General features: G+C 41.4%; 1 long non-coding RNA gene across 1 annotated transcript; it reads left to right on the plus strand.

Moving 5' to 3' along the window:
- The first annotated feature begins 7,827 nt into the window (after positions 1-7,827).
- On the plus strand, positions 7,828-17,724 carry LOC116092021. The gene is made up of 4 exons (XR_004119146.1): positions 7,828-8,001; positions 9,129-9,366; positions 9,866-10,010; positions 17,464-17,724. It is a non-coding gene; the product is annotated as an uncharacterized LOC116092021 (long non-coding RNA).
- Positions 17,725-22,997: the final 5,273 nt, after the last annotated feature.

A 22,997-nucleotide genomic window follows, 5' to 3' on the forward strand; every position in this document is an offset into this window, starting at 1 on the left:
TTGTACTGCAGAAGGATCCTGTGTGTGCCGCGTTGTTCCTGCTGGCGGGAGATAGCGCGGGACATCTATTCATTATTGAAGGAAGTCAGGAGGAATTCAAACAGGGCTGGATCCTGGAGGCAGGAGCGGATGCAGAAGCCATGGAGTTCTGTCTTAGGATTTCATTACTGTAGAGAGACACCATGACCAGGACAACTCTTACAAGAGAAAACATTTAATTGGGGCTGGCTTACAATTTCAGAGGTTCAGTCTATTATCACCATAGTGGTAAGCACAGCACTACGTAGGCAGACAAGGTGCTGGAGGAGCTGAAAGTTCTACATCTTGATCCACAGGCAGCAAAAGGAGACTGTGTGTCACACTGAGTGTAGCTAGAGCATATATAAGACCTCAAACCCCACCTCCACAGTGACATGCTTTCTCCACAAGGCCACATCTCCTAATAGAACACTTCCTGTGGGCCAAGCATTCAAACACATGAGTCTACATGGGCCAAACCTGTTCAAACTACCGCAGTGCTGCTTACTGGCTTGTTCTTCATGGCTTATTCAGCCCACATTTTTATAGAACCCAGGACCACCAGCTCAGAGATGGCACCACCCACAATGGGCTGGGCCCTCCCCCACTGACCACCAATTGAGAAAATGCCCTACCAGCTGCAAATCATGGAATCATTTCCTTAACTGAGGCTCTCTCTTCCTCTCTGATGACTCTAGCTTGTGTCAAGTTGACACACAAAACCAGACAGTACAGAAGGGTTTCAAAATTGAGATATATTTCAATGTTTACTTTCTGTAGTTTTGCATAGGCGGCAGAATTTTAAATTGTGGGAAGAATAAGTCTTTATGTCTATCCTTCTTTAGGAAGTGTGATCTGGTTAAATCTCAGAATTAACCACCATGTCTATATGTATTGACCCATTTGATGATGAAGTTCTTGTCTAAGAGTAAAACCAGTGTGGAAGAAAAACCTTGAACCCTCCGGGACCTGGCACCAGCCTCCCTCTTGGTTAACCCTTTTACAGATGAGAAGAGACATGAACAGCGGTGTGGAATGTGAGACACTGTAGGGTTGCACAACCACAGGGGCTTGTGTTTGTGAACAGGCTGATTATCACTTTTGTGTCCTTTCAGATGTTGAGCATCCTGCACACAACTTTCTATTCCACATCTGATGTCATCCCAAGGAGAAAAACGTGGCCTTTCTTACTCTTACAACACCTTTTATTTCGGCTTAGCTATAGTAATTTTCATGCTATGTTGTAATAATTGCAGTGCATGTATATCTCCCTAGCTAGGGTATAGCCAATAAACTCCATGTAACTGTGCAAAAGTTTAGGTCCACCGAGTGGGATGTCTCCAACAACACATGGCTGAAGCTTAGATTTTCTTTTGTTGTTTGGGTTCAGTTACATTATGCTACATTGACAAGGAATCCCCAAACTCCAGTGACTTAATTCACATCCCAAATGTATCAGCACCCACCTTAGAACTGAGTCGAGGTCACAGAAAGAGCCATCCCTTGTTGTCACTCAGCCTTCCTGGGTAGGGAGGCTCTGCCTTGTTGCTTTGGTGTGTGCTGTTTAAGACTCAGCTCTTTCATATGACCTCAGCTGGTTTGGATGTTGGCGGGCGGGGAACAACAATTTATTCTGGAACAAGAGTCAGAATTTTCAGGCACAAGTACTAAACTAAGTACAACTGCAGCCAGTAGGAACAGAGTCATACAAGGCTCTTTTTAAAAATATAAAACCAGGAGCGTATGGCTGAGAATACCGATAGCGTGTGAAAGAGTGCACAGTTTATTTAAAATTGGGTGCCTGGGGAAAGCCGGCTGGGAGGCACTTCGGACTAAGAGAGAGCTAAAGTTTAGGGATCTCTTAGCAGTCCTTGCATTGAACTGTGTGTTCACATTAAGTAAGATACTTACTCTGGCTTCGCTTCAGTACCTCCAAGGGGAAAAGAGATACAGGATGCTAATGTATACTGTCTTCCCTGCTCTGAGGGTTAATGAAAGTTGGGGGATGAGGGACTTAACTCCTTGTTTCCTATTCAATTCTGGAGAGAGCTTCCTGTTAAACAAAAACAAGCCTTTTTCTTTGAGTCCACATTTTTACAGTGATGAATTTTGCCAAGCTCACCAAAATTTGAGCTAAGCCTGAATAATAAGTTGACCATTTATTTTATGAATTGGACGCACATCCTGCCGGGCTTCCACGCGGTTATGACAACAGAATCCCTCATCTATAATATCCACCCCCAGCTCTCATCTACAGCTCCCTTGTTTGTCCTGAAGATAATGTATTGATTGAGCCCTTTTCAAAGGCATCCTTGCCTTGCTTCTCACATGACGAAGAGTTACTGCTGTTTCCCCCAGGAGATCGAGACCGACTGCATTTTTATACATGTTATTTACTGTATACTTCTGATATCAAAATGGTCAATTCATTTATAATCTTTTTAATGTGCCTTTGAGAATAAAGGGTGTGTTATGTTTTGTCTGCAGGGGAAATTCTTTCTCTTGTCTTAGCATGTAGGTTTCACTTTACAACTCATTAATCGATCTTGTGTCCATGAATAGTTAACATTAATTATGCACAATTAGCATATGATAATGAATGACACACATTCTAAGCACATACTAGACAGTATAATTATTCTGAATATTATTTCGTTCAGCTGCATAGGTTTGCAAAATATGATGGATGGTGTGTTCATCTCTCTTGAATCCATTTACCTGGCCTAGAGTGATGAGTTAGAAATGAACACAGTTGAAAATAAAGGCACAGAGGCCAAAAACTGTTAAGTACTGAAGAACATTTTGAAGAAACAGGAGCCAGAGGTCATCTGACCAGTTCTTTTGTTTTTAGCTAGAAGATTATTTTCAATGCTCTTTGTAGGATTTTAGAGCTCATTTTTTTCTTTTTTCAAATCCTTTCAGACTGCAAGGGCTGTTTTATGTAAAGTATTCTGACAGGCAAAATAATTCCTTTTTAAACAAGATTCACCCTGCTTGGCAGGCTTACGGTGGTGAACAAAGGCATCTACATGGGAACAAACCACCCTTCTAGGCTTCTGCAGAGGTAGGGTGGCTAAGGCTCTGGGCAGCCTCACAGCATTGTACAGATGGCCTAAACACCCAGAGTGATGTGGATTGAGAGAAAGAGGCCTGCTGCCTTCCTCCTACCTGCTGCAATTGTTAACCATTAGTTTCCTACCTTTCCACATGTGCTCCCATTATTGCATTCATTGTTTCCACTCAAGCAAAATATGAAGAAGTCTTAGACTGGGGTTGAACTTGAGCTTTCTAGCTGCAGGCTCGCTAGCTGGGGAGTCCACTAGCCCCAGCGATCCAGAGGAATGAAAAGCTCACCTTCCCTAGGGTGCGAGCATAGGAGAGTGCCGCCATCGGAGGTGTTACAGGTAAGTTGTGTCCCTGCAGTGACTCCAGCTGCTCTGAGGCAGAGGCAGGCTTTCTTCTCTCCCCCATCCTCTCTTCCTCCCTCCCTCCCACCCCTTCCTTGTGTCCTCAAGTTAACTTTGGGAATCTATCTTGAGAGCCCTTGGCTGGCTTCTATTTTAAGAACCAAGTTCAGCCATTATAATTAGTCCCCAGTTTGGCTGAAATCCTCCCGGGCGTTCAAGAGTCCATAGCTCCTAAACAAGTACTTCTCAAAAATTTCCACAGAAATTAAACCAGGGGTGGGGGCAAGTCAGCTGACTCAAACTTAGGAATGTCTTTCAAGTCCTTAATTCTGTCATAAAGTTCATAGTGCATACATACACTTTGTATTTCTCTACAATAATTTGATTTATCTTATTTTTAAAAAATGTATTAATATTTTAATATCTTGTTATTGAATAAAATATATGGACCAGGAAGACAAAACAAGCCTTGAATGTCACCCAGCAGTCTATTCAGGGCTTCCTACAGTGCCAGTCTTCAGAATGGAGGCATCTCATCCTTCTGAAAGTCTTTTCTTAAGATAGACAGAACCACCACTGAACATTTGCCCTTGCTAACAGTACTGTAAAGCAAATGCCTGGCAATAAACAGTCACCTGCAACTGTCTAAAGAGTGAACAAAATCTGTATTTTACTTGGAATAGAATCTGGTTTTTATTGGATTGTCTTGCAAAGATATCTATGATGCAAGACCAAGGGGGAAAGGTCACAGGCAGGTATAAGAGTCTGCTTGTAGAAAAAAATTAAAATTACATTTTAAAAATGTATTGTTTGGGAATGTGTATACTGGGGTGTGGCAGGCAGGCACACATGGAAAGACAAGGATGGCATTCGAGAGTCAGTTCTTTTCTCGAACTGTGTGGGTCTTGGGGATTGAATTTAGGTTGTCAAGCTTAGCAGCAAGCACCTTTATCTCCTGAACATCTCACTAGTTCCATGGAGGGGAAAAACATTTTAAAATTCTTGTATGAAGTTAGGTCCAGGTAATTTTCACGTTCCTTCAGAATGGATTATGTATCAAGTGTGGATTATTGCAAGTCTAAAACATGTAATGCATTCAGTCTCAGCTTGAAAAAAGAAACCAAGCTTTACCCACATACTCTGTAGTAAACCGGCCAGAAATGAACCCTGCTCATCAAGATTTCACTTGAGGAGTTAGTTGTGTAACTTAGCACTAGAATAAAAGGCAGGTTTGACTTTTCTGTACAAATTAGGACTTTTTTTTTTGGTAGTACAGCTGATGGGTAATTATATGGACTGATTCTCAGTAATTCCATGTATGCCTTGAGGGGATGTGAGGGGATGGAAGCCCTCCTCCCTGGGGCCCTAGTTTTTTTCCATATGACTTACTGTCACAGAGAGACAGTTCTTGAGCCAGGGAATGGCACTTCCAGTCATCTTTAGTCTTCTCTACATTACACAGAACAATGGCCTCAAATGTTCTTCAAGCCCTATAGTGAGCTTTGGGAGTTCAACATTGCTCCTTTTAAAGCCTGCTCCAAATATGGCCTAATTCAGAATGGGAATTTGGGTGGGAAATGTTTTGTTTTACTACAAATAATTTTTATGTACTTTATATGTGTTGGTATAGTTAGATTTTTGTATTAAAAGCAGTATTTTAAATCATTTATCAAGCAATGTCGATAAACCAGAAAGCCACACTGGTCCCTGGCCGTGAACATTCTCCCAGCAAACTGTCACGATGTCATCTAGAGTTGAGAGTGAGGTCGGAGGTGGGGCTGGAACTGAGAGAGCTCATAGAACATTTTGAGACAATCAGTGATAAGTTTATAGTTTTGTTAGAAGTCAAACAGCATTTAATCCAAATTTCAGATAGGAGGTGGCCCCCAAGACTAGAGGCCAGGAGGTGGGCCACAGACATGATGTATTTGTATTTTCTAAGCTTCAATATGCTTTGTTTTTTAAATGAGAACAGATGCATAGATCTTGAGGATCATCAGGGGATTTGAATGAACATAGGAAATAAAAATCTGGATCCATGTTTAGAGGCTAGAGGCTCAGTATTGTCTCCTGGTCTCTGGTACAGCCACTGTTTATATTTTTATTGGTATCTGATTTGCGATAACATGATGATATCATGAATTGATTATGAATTGAATTGATTATGAATCACTGAATGATTCATTAACTACTTCAAGACACTTATGGCCTTTCAGCCACTGGCTGTGTCTATGAACAAGAGGACAATCAGTGTTCTTAAAGAAGGTTCTGGAATGGTGGACCTCACAGTAAGTCATGAGGGTTGACAAGAACATTGAACATTTTTCTTTGAGTATTTTGCCTCTAATCTAAGGAAATGTATTACTATCTCAAACTTAATATTCTCTTTGGATTTTCATTTGTCCTTTTTAAATAGTTTTTTCATTGCTGCTAATATAACAAACTGTATGCTTAGTAGATGAAAAAGGACTTCACAGGGAATGGCAGAGTTGAGGAATGGCACTTGATTTGTGCCTGTGCAATGGAAGATACGACTGTGCGAGAGCTTCTCTACTAAAAATAAAAATTGACACAAAACCCTAATCCATTGATAGCTGAAATGTTGTTAATGGTATGCATATCTGAAACATACATTCTAAAGAAAACCATCTCTTTGGGAATGTGATTCTCTTCTCGAATGAACAAATAGATTTATATTTTTCCTATGAATTAATTATTTTTTTTAACCAAGTTTGCCTAGCAAATTCATGTAACAGGAACTGCATTGTTCTGAAGTATGACTTAAAAAAAAAATCTTCCTGGGGCTAGCAAGATGGCTTAGTGGGTAAGAGCACTGACTGTTCTTCCGAAGGTCCTGAGTTCGGATCCCAGCAACCACATGGTGGCTTACAACTACCTGTAATGAGATCTGACGTCCTCTTCTGGTGCTGTCTGAAGACAGCTACAGTATATTACACTGGGGTGAGTGGAACCGGCAGAGGTCCTGAGTTCAATTCCCAGCAGCCACACACATGATTTCAGCTACCTGTACAGCTACAGTATACTCATACACATAAAAAAACAAATAAAATAAATCTTTAAAAAAATCTTCCTGGAATTGTTAATGATGTCTGAAATCAAATAGAGAAGTACTGTGACAAGACTGTGACAAGCCTTTCTGTGAGGGTTGCTGAGGACTCTGGAGAGCTCTGTCAAGATGTCAGGGTCAGAATGAACTCTATTCAGGGCCACTAAAGATTAGAGAGGTGAAGGAAATAATACCCCTATGTCTTTCTTTCGGAGCAGTAGTCAAGACAGTCACAAAGGATGGAGAGTGAGCAGAGACCTCTGGCCCTTCAAGAAGACTGACACTCAAAGCCTGTGTGGTCTGTGCAGCTATGAGGCCAGTGAGTGTGAGTCCACACTGGACATTTATTCTGTTTCACCATCCACAGGGAGAATTACTACTGCATGGCTCCAAATGATTAGGAAGTTAAAAAAAAATCACACGCTGCTAAATGTCTGCATTTAGACTATAAAGTAGAGAAGAATGCTTAAGGCTTCTCTTTATTTTATTTACCCCTCCCTCTTTTGTCTTTTCCTTGTCCCTCTATGTTTACCATGCAGGATTAGTCATCCAGAAGCCATTTGGTAATAAATATCTTTTTAAAATATTTATTTATTTAATGTATGTGAGTACGCTGTAGCTGTCTTCAGACACCCTAGAAGAGGTTCATTAGATCCCATTACAGATGGTTGTGAGCCAGCATGTGGTTGCTGGGAATTGAACTCAGGGCCTCTGGAAGAGCACTCAGTGCTCTTACCTGCTGAGCCATTTCTCCAACCCAGTAATAAATATTTTTGATGATAAATATTACATACATGTGTAAGAGTCAAGCTTGGGGACCTCAGTGGAAAGCCAAGGGTCTTTGTGGAAGAGGTGTCTTTATAAAGAATCACCCACTTTCCCCCTCCCCAAACTTAGCTAAAGAAAGTTGAGCATCCTCTGCCCTTTGACTTCAGCTTTCCCTCACCTCTTGATTAAAAGGTAATATTTCTATTTAATGGTTCCCCAAATATCCCTTCTACACATACCATTGCAAGTTACTCTGTTAAGATGTATTTCTTTCTCTGGAGGCTAAGTGCTTATTAAATCTCCCAAAGACTGGATTAGTGGTTAGTCTTCTTGCACCATACTGGATGCCAAGTCCTGGGTGAGCAAGTACACAAGGAGAGCGATCTGAGTTTAAATGTGGCGGGACAAGGAGGCTGCAGCCTCCCACACTCATTAGCTACTACCCAGGGGTTCTGCTAAGCTCAGCTTAGATTGTTCCAGGAAGGGTACGTGTCACAATTGGATTTCATAGAGATACTATGACCACAGCAACTCTTACAATGAAAACATTTAATTGGGCCTGGCTTACAGTTTCAGAGGTTTAATTTATTATTTATCTGGCAGGAAACATGACGGTGTGCAGTCAGACCTGGTGCTAGAGGAGCCGAAAGTTCTACATCTTGATCTGAAGGCAACAGAAGATTGTGTGTCATACTGGGCATAGCTTGAACATAGGAGACCTCAAAGCCCACCCCCACAGTGGTATACTTCCTTGGACAAGACCACACCTATTCCTATAAGGCCACACCTCCTAATAGTGCCAGTTCCTACAGGTCAAACGATCAAACACATGAGTCTATGGGGGCCATACCTATTCAAACCTTTGTGTCTATGGTGTGACTACTGAGGGACCACCTTTCTAAAGGATCTACATTTGGGTCCTGGGAAGTGTTCCAAACAGCAGTCAGTTTTTCTGGCTGGCTCAAAACTGGCTTAGAAGGTTTATGGCATTTCAGAAAACTCACAGTGCAATTTCTCCTTTGGATGGATTTATGTAGAAGAGTAAATAAGTCAAGAGTAAATGAGCCATGGTGGGAGACATGGAATGATTGAATTTGTAGTTGAGTTATAATTATATCTGTGATTTAAAAGTTAAAACTTTTGTGAGTAGTTTAATACCTGAAAAAAAAATTAAGTGACTAAGAGTAGAGACAGAGAGAGAGAGAGACAGAGAGAGGGGGGAGAGAGATAGAGAGAGAGAGAGAGGGAGAGAAAGAGAGAGAGAAAAAGAGAGAGGGGGAGAGAGAGGGAGAGAGAGAAAGAAAGAGGGAGAGAGAGAGAGAAAGAGGGAGAGAAAGAGAGAGAGAGAGATTGAAAGAGAGAGAAGAGAGATGCATATGTGCTAAAGTCTGGGCAGAGATATTATCCAAGCAGCCCAATCTAAAGATCATCCTCATACCCAGAGAGGTGGGCTCCAATCAACATGATTACAGATAATATACACAGTGGTGGCCCATATTATTAAGCACTGTGTAGCTCATCTTTGTGTCATTGTGATAAAACACCAATAGTAATGATTTTTTTAAATATTTTTAACCTCCTCCCTGCATGTGTGTACATGTATGTATCTGTGCATGTGTGTGTGTGCATGCAGACATGTGTACGTGCATGCCACAATTCTCATGTTGCAGTCAGAAGACAACTTTTGGGATTTGAGCCTTTCCTTCCACTTAGAGCATTCTGGGAATCAATTTTATATCCTCCCACATGCTTTACCTAGTGAGCCATCTCACTAGCCTGTGATAAACTATCAAGGAGGAAAGTCTATTTTTCTTACTGTATCCTTAGTCTTGGTCTCAGGTTGCTCAACATACTCCTTCTTGGTACAGGCCTGAGACAGAGATCTTCGAGCTCAAGGTGTCTGGTGGACTGAGAAAGGAGGAGGAAGAGACTAAGAGCTTCAGTATCTCCTTCAGGGCACTCCAAAGGTCTGTCCAGTAAGCTTTACCTCTTAGAGGTTCATCATTGCCCCACAGCATGGATCTGAAGACCAAGCCTTTATCATGGGCTATGGGGGAATATTCCAGATCTGAATGAACCACAACAAGTGGTACAGACATGGAGATAGTAAGTCTTTCAGTCTATTTTCATAAGTATCCTCATTTTACCTAAAGGACACCAAGGCTTAAAATTATATACTTCACCCCAAATTTCAGACTGTAGCAATTGTAATTATTGGCTTGTATCAGTGAGCCATAGCACTGGGGGCTTAAACACCAGAACCTGATATTCTCTGAGGGTAGAGGCTCCAAGTTCAAGGTCAAGGCATCAGGATGGCCAGTCTGTCCTAATGCCCCACTCCTTGCCCTGAAGTCAGCTGGCATTGTCTAGGTCTTTCTACAGTTTTTACAGTCTTTGTGTGTGTGTGTGTGTGTGTGTGTGTGTGTGTGTTTTCTAGTCTCCTCTCCTTTGAAGTGGAATTAGAGTCCCTTTTAGTAACTTTATTTTTGCACAATTATCATTTTAAAGGCCTAAGTACTGGGGTTAGGACTTTAACATGTGAATATAGGGGAATAGGCTTATATGTTTCATCCCATCCCATCAATTCTTTTGTATTTGTTAACAGGGGAATTAATGGACATCATGATTAAGTTACAGAAACCACTCTAATACCTCAAAATAAGAAGTTCATCCCAAGGAAATAGTTCATTGGCTATGGAAGAATTGAGAAACTCAACAGAAGCCACCCAGAGATGGATAAGTGCTGAAAGGTGGATATTTTCCTGTAACCAAGGGAGAGGAGAGGCAGTTTGGGGTTTATATCCAGCCAATGGGTTAGAATCACTGTGGCCCATGTTGCAAGAGCTAGGGCAAAGGAAATCAGGGCTATTGTCTAAGATGTAGAGCCATTCAGGGAAAGGGTGGTAAAGGTCCCACCTGAAACAGTGAGCTCTCTGTACTGCCCACCTTCCTAATGGTTGAACTGTGCCCTAAAAGGCCTAGGACTGAGGACCTCACAGAGGTGGTCCCCTTTTCTCCCTCTCACAAAGAATCAAGCAGAAAAGAGGCATGAGGCTCAGAACTAGCAGGCCAGGACCAACACACCAGCTACTTAAGGAGCGTTTATTTCACAACTTGCACATACTATCTTTGAATAGTTGTTCCATGGGCCTTGTTCCCCCAGCAGTTAAATCCCTTTAAGAACTGTGGAATAGCAACATCTGAATTGTTTACAGCTGGTTTAAAGCCGGGACATGGGTGCTCGTGTGTGTAAATCCAGCTCTCCCAATCACAACACACACTGTGCTGCTGGACTTGATTTTCTTTGTAGCATTGTTTGGATGTGCTTAGCCCATGAGATTGTTCTCCAAATGAGCCAAGGCTCGTAAGCAGCTTTGAGGCTGCAAAACTATGACTTCCCTGACAGCTGCTTGCTTCATTTGTTACCTGCCTTTTGCATATTTTCTCCTATCTGCAGTTCTTTGAGAGAGGAACAGATCTTTGCAGAAATCAGTGCCTCCTGGCAGCAGCAGGGCTCCTTGCAGAGTGTAAGTGGTGCCCTTTGTGCAGGGGGCAGAGGGAGAAAGGGAGTACAGACTTCACATGGTTCAAGTCCTCTGCAGCACGGAGCAGAAGAGAGCCATGGGATGTCAGCTATGTTAACAGAATTGTTTAGAGTGACTTGTTTTCTATGCAGAGTCTTTTCAGGACCTGGCTGTTTTTGCCTGCTTAATGTGCTCTGCATCTTCTACAGTCAGACCCCACTGCATGGTTAATGACACAAGTTCCAGGAAGCTTGGGGATTTTGCCAGAAGTCACCAGAGACACTAACCTTGTCAAAGCAGAAAAAGACGACATACTTAAAGTACAGCGAGACTCTCAGTTCCTAAGCCCCTAAAGCAACTGGGAAGTAAGAGACTTAATGTGGACACACTAATCACACAGCCAGATTTCTCTCAGGGCAGTGTCTCCCAATCCTCTACTAAAAACTCAGATCACAGAGGACTAATTCCAAGTAATTGAATAAACAACAGGTAATAGTGGCAATTATCCTAGGGATGGGGCAAGCAAGTAGCTGTGTGCACAGACAGGCAGGCAGCCATTCTGCCTTCCTACAGGTACTTCTGCGTCTACCAGACATGTCCAAGGGCTGGCTGGCTGATAAAAGCCCTTCAGGGTCTGTTAATTAGCAAACATAATTCAGCTGCCCCACCCTCAGAGCAATGCTGTTCCCATAGGCTCAACATTTGTGACTCTGAAACATGATGATTTTAAACAAGTGACCCAGCCTTCCTGTGCGTAGTTTTGCTGATCAGTAGCCCAGGCTGGCTAGGAGCTCAGTCTGCACCCTGGCTGGGCCCTGGTAGATCCTGCTGTCACTGCTCATAGCTATGACTGTGTATGTTTTTACTTCAACATTCTACACAGTGCCTGGCACATGGCAGACAGTATTAATATCTAAGATGACCTTTGAGTTTGCAAGTAAAAATGTTTGGGATATTTTGTCAACCATTTTAATGAATACCATCGTTGAGTTTTTTTTTTTTTTTTTTTTTTAATTTCCCATCTCGTCTAATAAAATCATAATGTAAATAACGATCTTCATCCAATCTCTTTACTAATTCTGTCACAGACTCTTTGGGGAAGGAGGAATTTAATCATAAATAGGAAGACGGGACACAAGGCTTCCTGTTTGGAATGTTTCAAGGGCTCTGTGGAGGTTGTACCACCTTCTTTTCAGTTTAGGAACCCTGCACGTGTTTGGTATTTAACATGGATTTCTAATTGATTACCCTTTGGGATCAACCGCATGGCTTAATTTTTTTTTTTTTTCCAGTGACCTTTGTGTGAGGTGCAGCTTGAGCCCTGGAATTAAAAAAACCAAAATTCTCCTAGATGATTTTAGTGTGTAGTCAAGGCTAAGAGTAAAGATAGCAAAGATAGACTCTTGTCTTCTCTTTTACAGATGTGGACTCTCAGGTGCTCTCAGGTGACCAGACATTAAGTTAGTCTCCATGTTTATGTTAATAATAAAGGGAACAGGTTTCATCCTTCCTGAGAGTGCCACTAGGCCACCTGGATTCACACAGCCTACTTTCCTTTCCTGCTTGTAGAGACACATTTCTCCCTTGCACTTTCTGGTTCTCCTCCCTTCTACTAGCCTTTGAGTGAATATGTGCATTCAACACACAGAGATACGAAAGTATTCCCTTTTGGCAGAGTAGTAAGTGGATCCTGGTGGCTGAAGCATGGGGCTAAGCTCTTTCCACTTAAAACATGGTTACTCACTTGGATACCTTTGTCGTGTGTCTTTAAGGGCGCCTAACTTCTTTTAAAACATCATCTCTACTGAAAAATATATTTAAGACTGTAAACAATTGAAATTTAAACGAATTTTTGGGGACCTGTGGGCAAGTTGGAAAAAGCTGACATTGTACAATGAAACTTATCAGGAGAAAGAACCCATAATCTAGATCAATTTACCATTTAAAACCTGAACAACAAATAATATAATCAATAAAACCAAGGCACTAGAGAATACCACTCTGCAAGCAATTTATAATGTCCAGTTTTAGCACAAGCTATTACTATTCTAAAAATCTGAGGATGCACACATGTGAATTTGGAATAATACTAATTTATAAGACTAGAGTCCTATCACAGAAACACTAAATGAAATACCATCTTTTCAATAACTCTAAAAGAGTACCAATACCCTCACTTTACACATGGATAAACTGAGGCAAAGAGCAGTGAACCACACTCACAGCATAAGGGAATGGGAGAGAAGGGGAAGACCTGCCAGAGCCATGTTTGCCCTGCTCGAGCTGGCTAGAGTTCCTTTAGTATTGAGTCTACAAACAACTAAGCTGTGGTTTTCATTGGGCACGGGAACCTTTTATGCCAGGCACAAGACAAAAGAGTAAGTAGTGGTTGTTGAGTCATATGTAACATCTGAAGGTTGAGAAAACAGAAACATTGACCTTGCCACAGAAATTCCTTGTGATAACATTGTCAGAAGGAACAAAGTCGTGTGTGTGTGTGTGTGTGTGTGTGTGTGTGTGAAGTCCTTGGCCACCAGACACATTTAAATGGAAGCCACTGCAGAGGAGTTTGAATGCTGTGTCTGTCTGATTTTTCCCATTGCTAGCTTTGCTTAAATCCTGAGGGTCATGTTAGATACATCTGTAGCACCATGGCCTTGTAAAGAACTATCTTTCCCCATTTCCACCTTCATAACATGCTCTGAGATTTACTGTTTATGGATTTTAAAAATCAACTTTAAAACTTAATTCTCTATTTAAGAAGAACCTCCCCTTTAGAAATACATGACTAGATCCCTAACATGAATAAAAAATAGTTTTTTTTTTTAAAATAGACTAGCAATTTGATCCAAGTGAATTACAAATAAATATTTTTAAATCTACTGAATAATAAAACCCCATTCCTAATTTTTGGAGCACAGTGATCTGTGTTATTTGCAAAGGGTAAGTGGTAGATCTTCCAAGGGTGGTTTGCACATCTCTGGGACCCCAGCATAAGGTGATGATTCCTGATCTACTAAAACCAGACCTATCAGCTATTACTGGTTTTGCTGGAGATCAAGAAAAGCTCAGTTAGATTCATCACAGAGTGAATGAAAGAAATCAGGCAGCAAGAGCCATAGATTCAAATTTCTACCCTTAAAAATTATAGGTCTACAATTTTCACCCCTAGTTCTATGATCTAGAAGTCTCTGAGAACCATAAACATTCCCATAACTCTTGAGGAACCCTGCTCTGAAGCCACACATGTTATTTGTGGTCCTTGAAAACATCCTGAAGTGGGCACATGCATTCTGTGGTGAGATTGTAACATGCTTGATTCTGGAATACTGCTCAGATCCTGTTGTAGACATTAGAGAAAATCCAGTTTGTATGGAGCATTATCAATAACTCTTTAAAAATGACAAAAAAATTTCTAAATTCTAAAAAGCTGAAACCAGGCTTCAAGTATTTCAGAAAGAAAAAAAAAAAAAAAGAGGAGATTTCAATTTTAGAAAGAAGCATCAAATGATACAGGATTTCAGTGAAACCCATCACTTGATTTGGTTTTGAAACTCAATCAGGGTTTTGTTTACCCAGCAGTATTTACTGGGGATGAAGTCCAGGGATACAACTGTGATTAAAGGTAGAAACAGTCTTTTAGAGGAGATGAAATATTAAATAGTCACCCAAATGAACATACACAGAAAACTGCCTGCTCTATACGTTTTTCTGATACTCCCCAGACTACAATTTAACAAAACCGTTCAAACTATGTGGTGACATCAAGTCACTGTGTTAATAGGAAAAAGAAAAAGGACATCTTGTCTGTCCCGGGAACTGAAGCCACATCCTGTGCATGCTGGTCAAGGGCTCTACCACTAGGCTATGCTCCCAGCCTTCTGCTAACTTTCTGTTTTGAGACAGGATCTCACTGAATTACCCAAGCCAGCCTTGATGCTTCTGCTTCAACTGTGGAGTGGCCACTTACGGGGGGTGGGGGGGTAGGATGGGGTGTTGGGGGGGGAGTCTCAAAGATGCTCTCAAGGCTGGCTTATGACTGCAGATAAAACAAGGGAGTCTTTGGGAGCTCAACATAATAAAGTGTGGACATCTGATGAAAATGTCATTTGCTTGAAAGGAAGGCGGGGAGTTGGGGTAAATAAAATTTGCTGAAGTCTACTTGGTGTGGTTGGAATTGGGGTGTCTATTGTTTAAATTTCTCTCATGCTAACTTATTTGTTTTCCTCGCTCTGTCTCTTTCCTTCATCCTATAAGATAGGTGCTACAATTATTGACATTTTTACAGGCACATGAAGCACAGAGAGATCAAGATCATATAATCTGCCTGATGTGTGTGGTTAATAAATGGCTGAGTCCCAGACTGCACAGCCTTCTGTTCTCCACTCATTTGTCCTTAAAAATGTACCCAGGTCACTGGGGACAGAAATGGGTATTGGGGGAAGAGAGTGTGGTTCAGTGGCAAGAACTCTGGGTTTCAATGCTGCAGAAGTGAGTGGAATTTTTATTTTACTTGTGGTATCATCTTGAGTCTCAATTGTGTACTATGCTTCACATGGTTAAGGCCCAGTGAATGCTTCCACCAGGTTGACAATTCTAAGTCTGAAGTTAAGAATACTGATAAGAAATCAGAACCATGGAGACACCACAGATATACTACCAGTGGAGTATAAATTGGTTCAACCCAGAACACAGCTTGGTATTATCTTGTGAAGCAGAAGACACATCTACTCTATGACACAGAAATCGGACACCATGAGAAATCTGTGCACATGTGCATCAGTGTCTGCGTCTAAGGACGCTTTGTGCAGAATCATTTGTAATTGCTACAAACAAAATAAATGCAATGTATACATCGATTGTGCAGTAATCATACCATGGAGATAAATAGAATAAAATAAAACAGAAGATTTTCTGTTTCAGACACAGAAAAATTCATTTAAATTTTAAATTCACTCTTTCGGGGGGAAAAAAAACCCCATGTCTTGGGAGAATATAAACAGCTTAGTATTTTTTTCTTTTGGCATGTGTATGTATATGTGGTATTTGTTCTTGTGCATACATGTGTGTGCATACACGTGTGTAGGTGCATATATGTCACCCTGGAGGACTGAGGTGGATGTTTGGAGTCTCTTTGACTATCTTATTCTTTGAGGCGGAGTCTCTCAGAGGAATGCAGAGCTGGCCTACATGGCTCGTCTGCTTAGGTCGTCACACTTGCAAAGCAAGTCCTTTATCCACTGATCTGTCTCCTCAGCCCCAAGACATCATTTAACTTCTTTTTTTTCTTAAAAAAAAGATTTATTTTATGTGTATGAGTGTTTTGCTTCATGTAAATATGTGTACACTGGGGTCAGGAGAAGGTGTCAGATCTCTTGGCACTGGAATTACAGATGGTTATGAGCTGCCATGTGGGTGCTGGGGATTGAACCTGGCTCCTCTGCAAGAGCAGCCAATGCTTTCAATGATTGAACCATCTCTCTCCTCCTAAGATGCCATTTTAATAAAAAATACAACAAGCAAATTAAAATTATTTTGCTTATAATAGATAGGCACATGAAACTAAATTATTCTTTAATAAGTAAAAGGAGAAATGAATTTAGGATAATCATCTCTGCTTGGATATAGCACAGAAGGCTGAGGTGGAACACTTTAACACTATTTTACTTTATATGTTAGGCCGCCGATAACTTGTTTTTAAAATGATGTTACATATAATCTTTTTGTAACCATCAAATATTACATAATGTGGAAGTACCCTATTTCAAACAATTAAACTTCCTGAGGAATTCCTTCTTTGCTCATCCTGTTTCCAGAATCGTGCAAAAGTAAACATTTGATTTATCAAAAAAATTAATAATAGTTAGCTAAAGAGCAAAGATCCAAAATTCACAACTAATAGATAAAAAATTCTTTGCGAACAGTAGGTATTATTTATTAATGGAAGAGAAGCTTTCCCATAAGGCTATTGGTTATCACTCCCTCAAGGCTAAATGGCTTTACCTGTGGTTGTGTGAGGAAATGCCCGGCACTGGGTTTGTTGTGTCTGGGCCCTCACATCTGACCCAACTGGTGCTCTGCCTACCAGGCTTCATCTTTGGGTTTTAAGAGAACTTGTTTTTTCTGGTAATATCTGGGAATGCACATAATGTAAGGAGCACTTGTCAATATGAAAACACTGAAAGTGTTGAGAAGAAAAAGAAGGCGCTCTTAAGACACCGTTTTCTCCACTCCTCTGGGAAGCACCCAAGGTGGCTGTTAACACTCTAGTGTCTCCAGAGACAGGGAGGGGGTAGAGAACCGCGAGTGCGCTAAGGCAAACAACACGTGTTTGTTTATGGTTTATGGTCCGTGCCTAAGCTTTGTCTTTCACCGGCTACTGCAGAGGGCCACGAAACCACGGCCCTGAGCCCGTTCTCACGTGGCCTGCTTTGACAGTCTTTTACTTAAGGGTTCAATCATATTTTCCATCAAATTTCAGTATCTTTTACAATCTCTTCATATGCACCCAGGCATTGTACTTGTCTCAGTGATAAAAAGGACAAAGCATGATAGAAATGTTTCATGTAATTATCAAATAACAATTAGGATTTACTAGTGTGTGTGTGTGTGTGTGTGTGTGTGTGTGTGTGTGTGTGTGCCTTTTACAACTCTTCTCTCTTTTTCTTTCTCCAAACAGAGGCAGTTCTGAAGTGTGGCCTGTTTACACCACCCGGATATCAAATTGACTTGCTAATGGTAACTCTTCCTTGGTATCCATGGGTTACTGTGTCATGTGATTTGACATCGAGTACAGACAGCGCTGATTAGGAGCATCCAGCTCTGTCCGACTCCGTGCATCACTGAACCATCTGGTCATTTATTCACTAATAAGCCCCTAATGGCCCAAATATTCACCGGCCTGTCATTGTGACATGGCATAAAATGCCTACATCTTTCATCTCGCTTTGACATGTTTCTTGTTTCACATCAAAACCCGTCATTTACAGGAAAAGAGCTCAGAGGGGTAAAAACTTGACCTAATCTACAGTGTTAACACAAAGACAGAGGCTTGGTTATCTAGTAGCCTGACTGAAGGCATGTAAATGGGCAGGAATTCATTTTGTACATTTTTTCCATTCTCATTTTACAACATTCTTTAAGTTTGGTATCATCCCTAATATGGGGTTTTATGTGGGCTCTGCCTTGAAATCTCTAACCTGTGTCTGTTTAAATAGGAAGGCGTGCTTTAAAAGGAAAGGCTTTTTGGAGGCACGAGTCTTGCCTGTTTACATTTAAATGTAGGGGGAAAAATACATCTCAGGCAGGAGAACAGCCCTGCCCAGTTTTCAGAAGACTCTGGGTGTGCTATTTTGAAAACTTACTCTCCCCTATTTTTCAGACAAATGTGCCTTTTCTTACTTGTTATCCTCATAGATTATAAAAATTAGTGATTATTCATGTTTGGGACATTTGACATTGTCACCGTAGCAACAGTGAGAAGTGGGGGTCTTTGCTTCCAGTTAACAACAAAGCCAGGCCAAGTTCTGCGAGTCATTTTACGGGGACAAGCAGAATCCTAATGAAAATACAGGAAGTGGGTAGAATGGGGCACCCTATCACATGCATCATGGCAGGAATCTTGGTCCTGACTGGGATTAGAATGTAGCCTGAGAGTCACTAATTGGTTTTAAATCTGTAGACATTACTAAACAGAACATTTTTACAGTAAAATCTCTCTGCTCCATTTTCCCTTTTTGTCTTTAAAAAAAAAACCAAGTTTTAAAAGCTATGTTGGCATAATATAGGTTTTTAAATATCATTTTTCCTCTGAAGTTTTCTGTAGTTTACCCCCGATTCCCACAGAATAGCTGTGAGAACTGAAGAGGTGGTGCGGCACCGAGGGCAGATGCAGGGCTTGCCAATTAGGTATGAAAGATGGCAGAGAGCTAGGTGTGGTAGTTCACCTTTATAGTCCCAGTAATTGGAAGAGGAGTGCAGGGAGATTGCCCTGCGTTTGAGGGCAGCCTGGGCTATAGTGTTTACTGCCTAAAACGATTAAAACCAAAACCAACCTCCAGCTGGCTGATTTCTTGGTGGGCGTGGAGCTGTGCTGTAGTTCCAGGGCAGGATCTCTTAAGGTAGGTAGGTGGACTTCACAGCCACTCCTGTCAAGGACAGCTCACCCAGAGCTGAACTTATAAAGTAGTAGTTAGTACCTTGGCCTTCTTTGCTACAGAAGGATGAGCTGGAACAGGGGCGTCCACTTGGGGTAGGACGGAGGTTTACCACTGTGATGATGTCTTCTCCAGTACCCTCTCCACTTGGCTTTCCTGACGTATGGCAGTGGGAGTCGGGGTGCATGAATGTGTGTCATGTCATATGTGTGGAGGTCAGAGGTCAGGTTGTAGGAATCAGGTCCAGAGGTGGAATGGAGGTCCTCAGGCATGGTGACAGGTGCACTGAGTAATCTTGCCGGCCCTCACTGACTGATCGCTTTTCTGAGATGGGGCATAGTAGTGGGCATGCGCAGTAGTGGTTTTGGCTTCTGCTCTGTTCATACAGCCTGGTGAAAGGGCCTAGGAGCCATTCATTAATGTGAGCCTCCGACTCTGGAGGACACTGCTAGGGCTCCTTGCTTCTCTTGGGGTGCTGGAGGATGTGTAACTTGGGGGACAGTGTTCTGTGATAATTAAGTGTATGTTTGTGAGAGGTCACTGTTTCATACACTGGGCTATCTGAGTGATTGAAGAACAATTAATATAACATTAATATGATGCCTATAGTTTATTTAAAAAACTTCACACAAAGGGAAAAATAACCTTATATAAACAGATAAACTGAAATCATAGGCACATATGAGATTGTCTAAATAAACCCCAAACCTAGGTTCTTTGTTTTCATTTTACTGTAGTAAGTATGTGCAACATAAAATCTGTCCTCCAGCCATCGTAAGCATGTAGTTCAGTGATTTGTTCAATGTTACTAAATTATTACCATTATCTAATCATGAAACTTTTTTCTTCCTTCCTCTTTCCCTCACTTCCCTCTTTTGTGTTGCCCCCTATGTTTTTGCTTTTGTTTTGTGTGTGTTAGTGTGTATAGTTCAAGGGACTGAAAACACAGCTAAACTTTGAATGACCTTTCTGTCTCCATAAATATGTCTACTGCAGATATTTCACATAAATAAAGAATATATTAAACTTTTTCTTTTACGCAGCATAATATTCCCAGTCTCCAACTATGTTTGTAGCATAATCATAACTTTATTTGTTTATTTATTTATTTATTTTGCTAAACAATATTTCAACACAACTGTGTATCACAGTTTATTTATCTACTTGATGAGACAAACCTGAGTTGTTTCTGCCTAGTTTGTTTCAGTTTGATCCTCATTAAAACTTCACACAAAGTCATTACTTACACAGAGAAGGTGTGCACTAGAAGGTTGAAGTAGAATTACAGACTCACATTCAATTCCAGGTCTGTTTTCTGTTGTAACCCCCACCTTGCCTATTGAGGCCCAGCCTTTTGAACCTTCATCCTCTTCAAACACGAATCATAATGTTCATTCTATGGTGGTCCTGCTGGAATTAAACAGAATCATGTAAACCACTTAGAACAGATTCATATTTATCAATTAAAACCTGAAAGACAGGAACCTCCCACAGTGTGAGGTCTGAGGTGGTAGATAAGAAAGGAGGTCCTAAAGTCTGGGAAACACTGCATGAATGTGTGTCCTGTCATATGTGTGGAGGTCAGAGGTCAGGCTGTCTGAAAGGTTATGTCCAAGCTCAGCTTGCTCAGGGGCTCTAGAAGCAAATAAAATGCCTTAAAATGTGAGGGATACTTTCCAGTTCATCATTGGCCTCTCTGAACCACCACTGCATATGACTTAGAGGCATCAGACAAACATATGTTGCCTGAGGATAACACTTAAACTTGTGAATGCTCAGTTATTTGTCTGCTGCATATCAAGGCACTGGTTGTGGATTAAACTAACACTGTCCAGACTGATAGAGCCTGAGATTTAATCATCAAATCTATACAGAGATTTTTTCTTTAATGTTTTGTTTTTTTAGATTTATTCCAATATGTTTCATCCTCCCTGGAAGCAAGAGCTGCTCACTAAATACCAACAGGATAGATAGCCAGGTCTCCCGACATTTATCCTTTTTCTCCTTCTTTTGTGTCCTTGTTGCCACGGGCTGCAGATTTGACTTTCTGCAGGTGCCAGGGCTATGTGACCAGTCATTTCCAGTGCAATGAAGCCAAGGTGGTTTATCCTCACAAAGCAAAGCAGAGAGACACTGATAGACCTTTCATTTTTGCCACCTTCCCCACAATCCTTGGCGGCATACCTTCTGCCCTCACCCCTCTCGTCAGGATAAAGGGAACAGCAATCAGTAAGCAGAAGACAGCCACTCACCCACTAAATGAGTGATCAAAACAACGTAGAGGAGTAACTGGAAAGTAGAGGCTGGGTTGAGGGAGCATGGAAAAGACCAAGAGCTAAAGCCTGCCAGGATAGCACAATGGTCGAAAGGATCGCAGCAAGAATAGCATGAACAGAAATCAGAGCATCTTTCCAAGCCTGGGAAGTTCCAAAAGTTGCAACCAGGATGAGCAGGGCAGGAAACAAGCAGCTTTGCTTTAGCAATCATTTTGTTGGCTTTGCAGCATTAAGTGTACAACTATCTATAGGTAGAAGAGACCAAGGCATAGCAGGTTTCCCTTTTTGCTATCACAACCAGGAACTCTTGTAGTTTGCTGAAATGTAGCAAAGCACAGCAGAGGCTCATGCTGCAGCCTTACCTGACTGGGTGCGCCTCTCCCAAGTCTCCTTGCCAATGGCACCCTGAGAAAGACCAGGGACAACTACAGCAAAAGCAAGGGATGGAGCAGGGAGATGAAGCCAGTCCCATCCTCTGTGGAACGTTTCTGGGGGAAGAACTGAAAGCAGATGGTGAGATGGTAAAGGTGGACTTGTGTTATGGATAAGATAGATTATATTGAGTTTATGAACTTAGGAATTTCTCATATGCAGACTGTTCATCACTGCTGTGGATATGATTAGTGCAAGCAAGCTTGGTATGAGATACACTCAAGACTCTACACTGCCTTCCAACACCACCTGAGAGTCAGTGCAAGAGTGGAGACCACAGAGCTTTAGAGAATTGGCTTGGCTGGACAGCAGCTGTGGAAAACCACTATGATTGTTCTCTGTACCCCATGCTGGGACTGAGAAAAGTCAAGTTTATTAAAATAGATTTGCTTAGGTTAATGGTTCTTCAATCTTCATAGATAAAGGCTTAAAACAGATTACTGAGGGTTTCTGAGGAGGTAAGGGGTATGGCCCAATAATTTATATTTCTTAACAAGTTTGTAGGGGCTGCTGGTGGTGGTCCTGGGATGTCACTGTGGGTGGGCCCTTCCTTTCTTGTCATCTTAAAGAAGTGAATGCAGTCAAGAGACAAAGACAGTTTGAACAGTTTGTTTATTTGACAAAGCATCAACTAATCTACATTCAGTTTCCTTAAGAGGAATCACACACTCTGTGGTCTTTCATCGAAGAGCAAAGAGCTATAAACCAAAAAGTGTCATCGTTAAATCTCCTTATAGTCTGCCTTGCATGAAAAGCCTAGATGGAGTCAGGGAGGAGACAGAAGCAGGAAACAGGGGGCTGTGGAGGAAAGCAGATGGAAGAATTCGGCAATGCCAAAGAGATATTTAAGAGGTACTTTCAGATGACATGGTGATGCAGTAATACACAGATGTGATGTGTAAGGGGTATTAGGCTGGGAGGAATGGATCCTGTGTCCTCCTTAGCTTTGGGTATCTGGTAGTGTCTGTCACTCAGCTGGGATCTTCCATGGGAAGCTCAGGTCCATGATGAGTTAGAGACACTATGGAATCAGTACTGTGGTGATGAATGACTGGGTTGAACATCAGCATGCCAAAATCATGGTGACACAGACCTCAGAAAAAGAGGAAGCTATATTACTTTTTAATCTTTCTAAAGATCTCAAGATGACCAAAGGAACATGAATACAGATTTCATACTGATTCAATAAAAATTTAAATTTTAATGAAAGTGTATTGGTATCAAAGGGGGAATTTAACTGTTTTGCCTTGAATAATTTTACAGTTTCAACAATGTATTGTTTTTTTAAAAGTTGTAAACAAAAGTCCTTTAGGCCACATGGGCTTTCATAAGGCCATAGAGTACATTCC

Source organism: Mastomys coucha, unplaced genomic scaffold, assembly GCF_008632895.1.
Source record: "Mastomys coucha isolate ucsf_1 unplaced genomic scaffold, UCSF_Mcou_1 pScaffold15, whole genome shotgun sequence".
In the NCBI taxonomy this organism is placed as follows: domain Eukaryota; kingdom Metazoa; phylum Chordata; class Mammalia; order Rodentia; family Muridae; genus Mastomys; species Mastomys coucha.